The 10,549-nt window shown below is 35.8% G+C and overlaps 1 long non-coding RNA gene across 1 annotated transcript; it reads left to right on the plus strand.

Annotated features, from left to right (window-relative positions):
• Positions 1 to 638: 638 nt before the first annotated feature.
• LOC140139942 (uncharacterized) lies at positions 639 to 6,250 on the plus strand. The gene is made up of 3 exons (XR_011857185.1): positions 639 to 663; positions 5,139 to 5,251; positions 6,240 to 6,250. It is a non-coding gene; the product is annotated as an uncharacterized lncRNA (long non-coding RNA).
• Positions 6,251 to 10,549: the final 4,299 nt, after the last annotated feature.

A 10,549-nucleotide genomic window follows, 5' to 3' on the forward strand; every position in this document is an offset into this window, starting at 1 on the left:
AAAAAGAGACTAGGTCGTGCGCAAACTAGGAAATTCCATGAATGCGCAGATGCTCAAAACATAGATTTCCCGAGTTTGAGCATGATGCGCAAAACATTGATTTCCCGAGTTTGAGCATGATGCGCAAACTCAGGAAATCCCAAAAGGACGCAGCTTTTAAGAGCTGCGCATATCAAGGAATTGCTGGGTTTGAGCAGCTTTGGGATGCGCAAACTCATGATATCACCATTTCCCGCATGCGCATTTTTCTGCGTAAACTAATGAAATACGGTATATTACATACATGAAATAGACTAATACAAAACATTTCAAGGGGATATAATATTTATTTTTAAATCTTTAGTACAATTTTACTAAACTTAATTACTTTAAAGTAATTGATAAATATTTCTTATAATATAGGAACACGTTTTTGTACCATAAGTGTCAATATTTTCCATTGAAAAATAAAAACAATATGTTTTATACATAAATTACCCCTAATAATACTTTCGAAGAATCCATATTTTGACCTGGGTTTGACCTGTTAATTGAAAACATAACCTTCGACCTTTCAACTTAGGAGATTCTCAAAATGGTGAGTGTTTCTTCGATAAAGTGGCGTAAAATCGCTTCGAATCTCATCCATGCATGGTCATCATTGGCAGATATTAGTTGTTTTAAGTATAATAACATGTTAACTTGTAATTCTGAAGAATATCATACGTAACTGTGCTCAAATTGTTGAGATATTTAGAATGAAACAACAGGGGTTCGTCTGCCGATAGGCGTGACCCCTGCAATGCTTACGTGGCTGTCACATAAACACGTATCGCATCGTACAGTACAGAACGTAAATTATATTTCGTCCGAGTATTGCATACCCTGACGACCAAATGGTAAAATATAAATAGAGGTTTATGCACAGTCAGATACGCTACGAGTAAGAGTCTAGAGACAGAATCGTCGAATGAGAATCGTGATTATTTGATAAAAATTAAAAATTGTATTGTTGATTGATGTTGCCATTCTTTTTTTTATTCATTGGAATTATAATTTATATTTTTTAATTTTTAATTCATCATTCATACATACGATACGCGCTATAACACTACAGCATGCATGATTGGTTGATAGGCGGGCATTGCATGTTTTAACAACGTTTATGCCCGGCTTTCCGGTCGTTAACAAGCCGCGCTAGAATCTACTAGAACCGTTGCGTTGGACACTCTTGCGGGTAGGATTATGTACGTATGCTCGCGAGCTATTTACGCAAAGCACGAGTGATGTATGCGATGTTCGTGCATGTCCAAAGCACGATGGACTGAGCAAGTAAATGTTTTCTCACAATTCATAGTGATCGAAAAAGTTTTAAAAAGGATATTTTTTTTAGTCTAAAATGATGGTATTTTTAATCAGCATGCAGAATGTTGCGTAATGCGTATGCAATGTATGAATGGTGTCCATTCATATATTGTTTTATGCCTCAATCGTTTAGCCATGAAAATATATAATTCAGCTATAGTATTTTTAAAATATTTTTGTATGTATTTGTAATCATTGACATTTGTAGTTCTCTAGTTCTTATTGAAATCTTTTTTTGCCTTAGGACAATGAAAGTCAATTCCTTGTTTCCCGTTACACAATTTTTCATGGCTGTGTAGGTGACCATTTCATTTTTCATTATTCATTATTTCATACCATTTCATTATTGCATCTGTTACAGGTGTAAACCAATAACTACCCATGTATACATGTGATAAATCACAGTTTGTAGTTTATAAATGTAGTTTACAACCACATGAAGGTGATTGTACAACTATTATCAAAAGTTTCACAATATTTTTTTTACGGAATGAGATCAGAGCAGATCAAAAAGTGCGGGACAGAGAAGTGAGTAGGTATTCATTATTAATTCATTATTAACCATATAGGGCCTACCATCCTCCTACTGCAAAGAAAATCCCTGAAAATCAACAGAAAGAGATTTATGATATATTTAAAACCACAATTATTTATTGGTAGGTATAAGTTTGTTAGAAATCAACCAGCAATTGGTTTTGAGCGGAGTAGGGTAACAGGAAACTAGGATTCGACTTTCATTAGCCTTAAGGGGGTACTACACCCCTGCCCAATTTTGTGCCTATTTTTGCATTTTTCTCAAAAATTGTAGCGCATTGGTGGCAAGTATACTGCGCCAATAAAGTATCCTTACACTTGGAAAAATAATCACAATTTCAAAACTGAACAATATTGGGGTAAATTTGTTTTTTTAATAGATGCACTATCTAATTCTGCACATTATGACACCACATTGAATCCGATGTGACCTCAAGAAGTAAAGTTACAAGCAATTGAATAGACGAAGGTCCGGTTTTAAAAGTGACAAACTGGCCTATACAAGGCGCAAAAAGATTCCAACGAGCGAAACAAAGAGACAACACAGTTTCTTCAATGAAGCGTTATTTAAAGCAGTTTTTATTTCAGTTTTTGCTTCTCTGTACTTTTCATAACTTTCATTTTATTTGTCAGTTCTTTTGTTGCACATCCGCCATCGGCGATGTGCATTCTTTTTACCGCGTTCTTCTTCTTCTTCTTTCTTTCTTTCTTTCTTCTGTCAACACTATGATCAGCCATCGTAGCCACATGCTTTCAGGCATGTTGACCATACTTAGTCAGTATAACTGTTTGGTGGTGCCACAGATGTCACATGATCAACTTCCGGTCAAATGTCATCCACTTCCGGTCAATGGCCAAAACTTGGATTTTCACTAAAAATGCTACTCCTCCCACATATTACATAGCACCGTGGCGTCACTTACACACATGCATCATCTATAGCCACTGTCTAAAAGTTATACCACAAAATTGGAATCAAAGGTCATTAAGGGGTCACTTCGGTAAAAGTCTGAAAAATTTGTAAAAAATATTCAAAAAATCACTGTCTTTACAAATTACATAGCAGAGAGTCGCCATTAGCACACATGCATCGCTACTAGCCAGGGTCTTTAGGATGTCTACAGTTTTGGGGTCAAAGGTCATTAAGGGGTTACTTCGGTCAAAAACCAAAATTATCAAAAATGTTTAAAAATTTTATCTCAAAATGTAAACAGACCAGAGTAATATAATCATCATACATGAATCAGTGTTACTTGATGTATGCATGGTATTTTTATTTTGGGGGTCAAAGGTCATTAAGGGGTCACTTCCTGTTTTTAGCTAAATAACTTTAAGAATTTTTATCTCGACAACTAAACATAGTAGAATTTTTTAATTAAAATTGGAACAATGCATTTTGTCGGTGTACATAAGGTTTTTTTTTCATTGAAGTCAAAAGTCATTAAGGGGGGCAAAAGGTCAATCATAAATTTTTTTTAAATCAAAATCCACGTATAAGTTCCGATTAAGCTGAAATTCACCAGGAATATTCCTTATGACATCCTAAGCACTATGTTATATTTTTTTTTTGTTAAAGGTAATTAAAGGATCAATTCCGGTTCTCACAGATTAAGGGGTCATTTTTATTTTGCATCAGCCCCCCTAAAATACCTGGCGGTTGTGCATGCTTTCATGATGCAGGCGACATTAACCATATCTAGTTTCAGTTTTCTTTTGTTCCTTTTGTTTTAAATTAAAAAGCCAAATGCATAAATTAGCCATTCACCACTCTCAAACCAGATGTCTAGTCTGTGGAGTTTTGAATAGGCCAGTTTGTCACTTTTAAAACTGGACTTTCGTCTAATCAAATGCTTGTAACTTTGCTTCTTGAAGTCACATTGGATTCAATGTGGTGTCATAATGTGCAGGATTAAATAGTGCATTGATTAAAAAAACCAAATTTACCCCAATATTGTTCAGTCTGGAAATTGTGATTATTTTTCCAAGTGTAAGGATACTTTATTGGCGCAGTATATGATATGTATATTATAGGGGCAAGGACTACAACTACTGCACTGGAAATTTTATTTCAGCACAGACAATGTCAGTTGTGGAGTTACAGTCAAAAATGAGGGAAAACCAATATTTGATCAATAAATCAATACCGGTAACTACTTGCCTTGAGTTGCTGAATTTTCAGTGCAGTATTTGTAGTCCTTGCCCCTATAATATCTTACTTGTCACCAATGCGCTATAATTTTTGAGAGAAATGCAAAAATAGGCACAAAATTGGCCAGGGGTGTAGTACCCCCTTAAGTTTTTTAACAAGTTAATAAGAGTATAACTTATTCATAAAAAGTCAGAACGCAATGCAGTTTTATTCTTCCAATCAATGTTTTGTTCAGTTGTTGCATGCCAGTTGTCTTCATCACATATCCAGTAAAAACTATCACTCTCAAAGTGTTGTAAACAGGTCAGCTCGCTTATTGCGATTCAAACACTCGCCTAGCTTAAATATATACGGTACTAAAAGAAAATTGCTATTGCTAGCGAGCGATTGACCATTCGCCTTAAAGATATAGATGTAAAGGCCTGAGTAATGTTTTGATATCTTGGTTTTGATGCCATCTTTTGGTGGTTTAGTGTTTGCAGCAGGTGGATGGTCATCGTGTTATAATTTGCAGTACCTGTACCAGAATAGCTGAACAAAATCCATCACTTAACTTTCAAAATCGGGTGCTTACTGCTTAAGATCTAGATCAATGGAAAGAAAAGTGCAAATGTTTTTCGTGTTCCAAATCGGACGAGTGACTGACAAGCTTTAATGACGTCAACGTACGAGTCATTAATGATTAATTAAGTTAACCCAAATATGGAGGTATCCAAAAGTATGCTTATTAGAAGTTCACCGAATCAGAATATTGATACAGGTATCCAATTCTATGCAAATGAGTCGGAAGGAGATTACGTAAACATGTACAGTGGGGTGTCTCTAGGGGTGGTGTTTGAACTTTGTGGTTAGTAATCATTACCAATACCATGTATTTTGTAATTATATTTTGTTTCGTTGGGCTATTCCATTTTAAATGACCTAAATCTCCCACACAGGCACAGGGGTGTAGATTTCAAATGGAGTCGCCCATTCAGGTCATCCCATTTGAAATTCACACTCTCTGTGTGGGAGATTAAGGTCAGTAGCCTAGGGAGTGAATGGATGTCAAATGAAATGGCGCATTCCTGATTTACCTAACATAATTTTGTGTCATTTTGTATCATTTCAGTCTGCCATCGAGTCTATGAGCCGCTATGTGAGTCCCGTCAACCCGGCGGTGTACCCACATCTCACCCTCACTCTACTATCCATAGGAGTCTTTTTCATGGCATGGTTCTTTGTGTATCCTTACCAATTTACGCTAACTAATTTTTCTTCCCATATTTTTTTACAAACCGCAAAAACCAGATTACATTTTGCCGGGGGGATTTTAAGTTTTACCTGCTGTATTTTTTACAAGTATACTTAATGAAATTCTACCATAATTAGGCAATGAACTGGATGGAACTTTGAGTCATAATAGGTTTTTGTCCATGCAATTTACATTACAATACAATAAACGGAATTTACATAGCGCCTTAGCATAAGTATGAACAAAGCGCTTTACAATGATCTTAAAAGTACAACTTACACTACATCTTAGGCTACAATAAAATGTACAACTTAATTAAAAATAAAATTTAAAAAAAACTTAGTTTGGAAATAAATGGGTTTTCAGATTAGATTTAAAAGTGGCCAGACTAGGTGAAGTACAAAGTTTTACAGGTAATTGGTTCCAGAGAGCTGGCACAGAATTGCAGAAGGCATTTAGCGATTGTCACTGACATGTTTTAAACTTAATCACACAATATAGCATGAGAATATTTGCATTTTTGTCAATTTTTTTCATTGAAAAATTGGAGGGTGCATTTATCAGAGGGGGTGCATTTATTACAGACAATACGGTACTATTATTTGGTAATGCCTCAAAATCAATTAGAAATTACATTACATCACATTTGCCCTTTAAATCTGGGTTGGTTTATCGGCCGCCAGGGTTGAAAGGGTTAAAGGTTTTTTTATGTAAAATGCAGAATTTTGAAGAAGAAAAATGCTATTCCAGTTGAAATCAAACACCCCATAGAAGACATAATTTTCATCTTCAAAACAGGGAGTGTGAATTTCAAATGGACTATAATGGGGGGGGGAACTCCTTTGGAAATTCACATCACACTCCTTATGTGGAAGATTAATGTTATGTCTTCTATATGGGGTGTGTAGAACTAGAATAGCCCATTGCTTTCATATTGTAGGATGAAAACAAGTTTTTTTCCTTAACAGAGACTCGCAGCTATGAAGTCACATCAACCAAATACACCAGGGATTTATATAAAGAGCTCTTAGTATCACTCGTAGCTAGTCTTTTTATGGGATTTGGAATTCTGTTCTTATTACTCTGGGTCGGCATTTATGTATAGCACATCATTTTGTTCAAGGTAAGAAGCGAGTACATACAGTACAACCAGTGGCGGCACTACGGGAGGTGGGGTATTATATTTTTCTTGTCCCCCACCCCACTTTTGAGGCAAAAACACAAAATGTCCACTTTTTGTGACAATTTTGTGCAAAATTGGTTGATTTTCCCCCTAAAATTCATTTGCCCCCCCAAGAAATTCCTGGTGCCGCCATTGAGTTCAACCTCTTTCATCCATCCATGATGAAAATATTGGCCAGATAAGTACCGGTAAATGAAAAATCTGTATTTAAGCTATAGCGAACTTGAACAGACAGCGTAAACAATGCCCAAGCAGTTCATAACCAGTCAGATAAAAAATCACAGATGAGATGAATTTATAGTAGAATTTTTTGGCTCGGCTAACTCCAGTCGGGTCGGAATTTTAATTACATTTTTACAATATTCAAAGTTAATTTGCAGGTAACTGTAAGGAGTATCTAACTGAGACTTAGTACATGTACTACAAGTACAATAGTTCTAAGCAAATTATGTTTTAACTTTTTGCTATTTTTATTCTGTGTAATTAATTTGGGCTAATTTTTTGAATAATTAAAATGAGCTCCAGCCGAGCCAAAATGTCATCAATGGCAGGAGGGGCCAATCGATTTTTAGGAGGGGGTCCTGATATATTTGGAAAAATTTATTTAATATAAAATGTTGTTCCTTTCAAGCATTCATACAAACTGTTCCTTGTAAATGTGACAAATTCCTTGTGTAATTACTCACATTTATACAGCGTAATACTGATAGTCTATATAGTGTTTTAACGATAACCATCATGATCCTGTAATAAACTGATAGCAAATGAAAGATCCTATTTTTCTGTGTTTTAACGATAACCATCATGATCCTGTAATAAACTGATAGCAAATGAAAGATCCTATTTTTCTCATTAACATTGAAGTTAGGAGTTCCAAATTGGTGTATTTCTGAAGATATCATCAAAAAACTGTTGAATTAGTCTCAAATTATGTGGTATACCACATATTTTTAATGACAGTTTTTAATGATTTCTTCAGAAATATACCAATTTGGAACGCCTAATTTCAGTATGTTAATGAGATAAATATGAACTTTCACCTGATACCAAAATCTGCATTTTGATGGGGTAAAGTAGGGGGAAGAGGCTGTCAATCAGGTTACCCACCTTTAAAAAAACCGATCCAAATGTTTTTGTGAAAAATCAAATCTCTCGGAGACTGCCCAGTAATGCCACTTCTTTTTATAACCTCTCAAATGATTCTCTTGTTTCTCGTTTTATTCGCAGATGTATTTTTATTGTTCTTATTTGAGATTGCACATCAAGTCATCACTTCATCACATCAAACTGGAAAGAGAATAAGCGCCACAGATGTCATGACAACTTACCAAGCCCACACAGAAATATGTATAAATCTAGCACAAAAAAAACTTATCCATCAATATTTGATGTTCAACTTGCCAGACTGAATACATTCATAAATTATGAATAAGAAATATTGATTTAATATAATTATGCATTCCACAATCTCCTGAAACTTATGAAAAATATAATTTACAAGTCTAGGGTCTATGGTCTCAGGACAGCCTGTTTAATGGGCTGGGATATAAAGCATTATTGAAATGAAATATGATATCGGTGCAACAAACGACTTGTTTTGATCATGTCACAAATATCACTTTCACTAAATAGGTCTGTGTATTTAATGTCTGAGTTTATTGCATGTTTTTTTGCTTTACATAAAAACCAAGGTAATTACAAGAAGTGTCTATCTGCAATAGCTGCCCTATAGACCTTTGACAGTTTCTGTGTTCTATATTGTACTATAGGCCTTCAATTATTGGAGGTCTGACTGTACGTATGACACATGGCAGCTATTGCAGATAAGGCTTTCTTGCACAAACCCTCGAAATTGTAAACATGAGTAGTGAAGACTGGAATGGCTCAAATTTGGAGAGGTTGTGCAACTCACCTACCGGAGACGTGAAAGTGACATCAAGTTTATGAGATCACTTTGTTTTACAAGGAATCGGCAGACATAGCGGATTATAAATTCAAAATTTCTCGCTCAGGGAGTCATGCTTCCTCGATCGATACTACACCTGGTTGTAGAGTTACCATTATTTTGTTAGCGGGTTTGTATATGTACATGTTACCTGCTTTGAAGTATAGTAATAGAGGGAGATGAATGGCACAACCTCCCGAATGAGAAACAAGACATGTCTCTACAGTTGAAAGAGCATTTGGATTTGGTTTACAGTTTAATTGACATGACAATAGACCATTCCTGTAATTGGTACTTTCCTGTCATTGATGGGGTGAACATTGATATCACAAACTATAAAACAACCAAAGCTAGGTCAAGCAGGGTATTATGTGATTATAAAATAATGAAATAATCATGTGATACCCTTCTTGACATTGCGTTTGCTACCCTATAATATGTGATATTGATGCCCCCCCCATCAACGCTAGGAAGGGAGCAATTATAGGAGTGGTCTCTATCCTCACTTCAAAAGCAATAAGTTGACCTTCATCTGTGAAAAAAGGAAAAAAATATTGTAGCCATTACCGACACACCTTTTGTATTATGCCAACTCTAGAAGGCAGCATCACTGTTTTTTCAGTGCTTTTGCCGCCTTTGGTATGGTGGGCTACCTGAAGACTGCAGTCAGTAAATCGCACAAGCTGGAGGCAACCGGGGGAAATGCCTATCCCCTTCAGTGAAATCGGGTATTTGTCAGCGTACAGAAATCGCAATGGGTGGTCATCTTTTCTTGTTGCATAAACTTATTGAGGATATTGTCATGTTAGCAATTTTCAATGATTTTATAAATTAATGTTCTTTTTCCAATTGTCAATTTCTGTAATGGTTACTTCTGTTAATGATAGTATGTAGTAAATATTGTAGATACAGAAAAAGAAACAAACCAAGATATCTGTGTTACCTTTTTGTGTTGTGTTTAGCCCAAGGTGGTCCAATTTCTGTGCGTGGGCTGGACACAGACAGGGGTATCATGCATGACCGAATCAGATTTTGTGTTTTGGGATTATTTTACCCTTTTTACGTGAATATTCGGCCACACAAGATACCTCTGGTCTGACAAGTGCCTGCCTCCCCTGGGTCAAATGTATTGCTAATGTGTTCCTATATTTCCGTTTCCAATTTAATTGCCTATCGGAGCATCAGGATCATATGTAACAAAATTGTCATTTTTGCGTAACATAAATACTGCTACTAAAAAAGTACAAGCACCAGTATTGAAGGCAGATTACATTCCACAGTAGCAAGCTTTCACTACACACTTTTGACAATGGGTACATGTAGAATGGTAAAAAGAAGCAGTCTTTTCATGGTCAAGATAAATTGCTAATTGGAAAACTAAACTTACACCCGAAATCTTAATGAAATAACACTTTGGTTAAAAAAAAACCCCAGAAGTTTACACAATTGTAACATACTAAAATGGTTTTTCACATACCTTGCAAAAATGAAGGGTTTAGATATGGTAGTGGCGGAATCTGAAATTTTCAAAAAACAACAGGAGTACTTAAGTATTGGCAAGCAACCTGTCATTTTGGATGGGCAGTTTGCTCCTGGGATAGGCAAGGGGTCAATCAAAGGTCAACACGGGTCAAATTTCAAACTTGCTCAAATTTTATAAGCTATCTGGGACCAGAGAAGATGATAAAAGAGGAGGTCGCTCGCTGCCCACATCAAATAAATAATGTGTGCATCCGCCTATTGATGGAAACAATGATCTAATCCGATTGATCAACTAATACGATAAGTGGCTTTGCGAGTCACGACTGTCTAGCTCTAAACGACGCATGCCCGGATATCAATTTGTTACGTCAGTTGACCGCGAAATAGAACTTCTGTATTGTTTGGCATGACTGGCTGCTAAGTTTGACCCGAGATCCCTGTGAAAAAGACCCGCATTTTGGATCCAAATAGCATTTTTGGACACGTTTGGACACGAAACGGGAGTATATGGAGAAACGGACACGAGTTTCAATTACTGATTACACTGGTTTTAAGTTTCCGTAAACTGCCGCAAATATTCAAATAGTTATCATTTAAATTTCTTTTCCTTTGACCTTATATTAATTTGACTGGAAAATTAATTATGCTTGACTTTCCATAACTTAACAATTTTTTGAT

This window comes from Amphiura filiformis, chromosome 18 (genome assembly GCF_039555335.1).
Source record: "Amphiura filiformis chromosome 18, Afil_fr2py, whole genome shotgun sequence".
NCBI lineage: Eukaryota > Metazoa > Echinodermata > Ophiuroidea > Amphilepidida > Amphiuridae > Amphiura > Amphiura filiformis.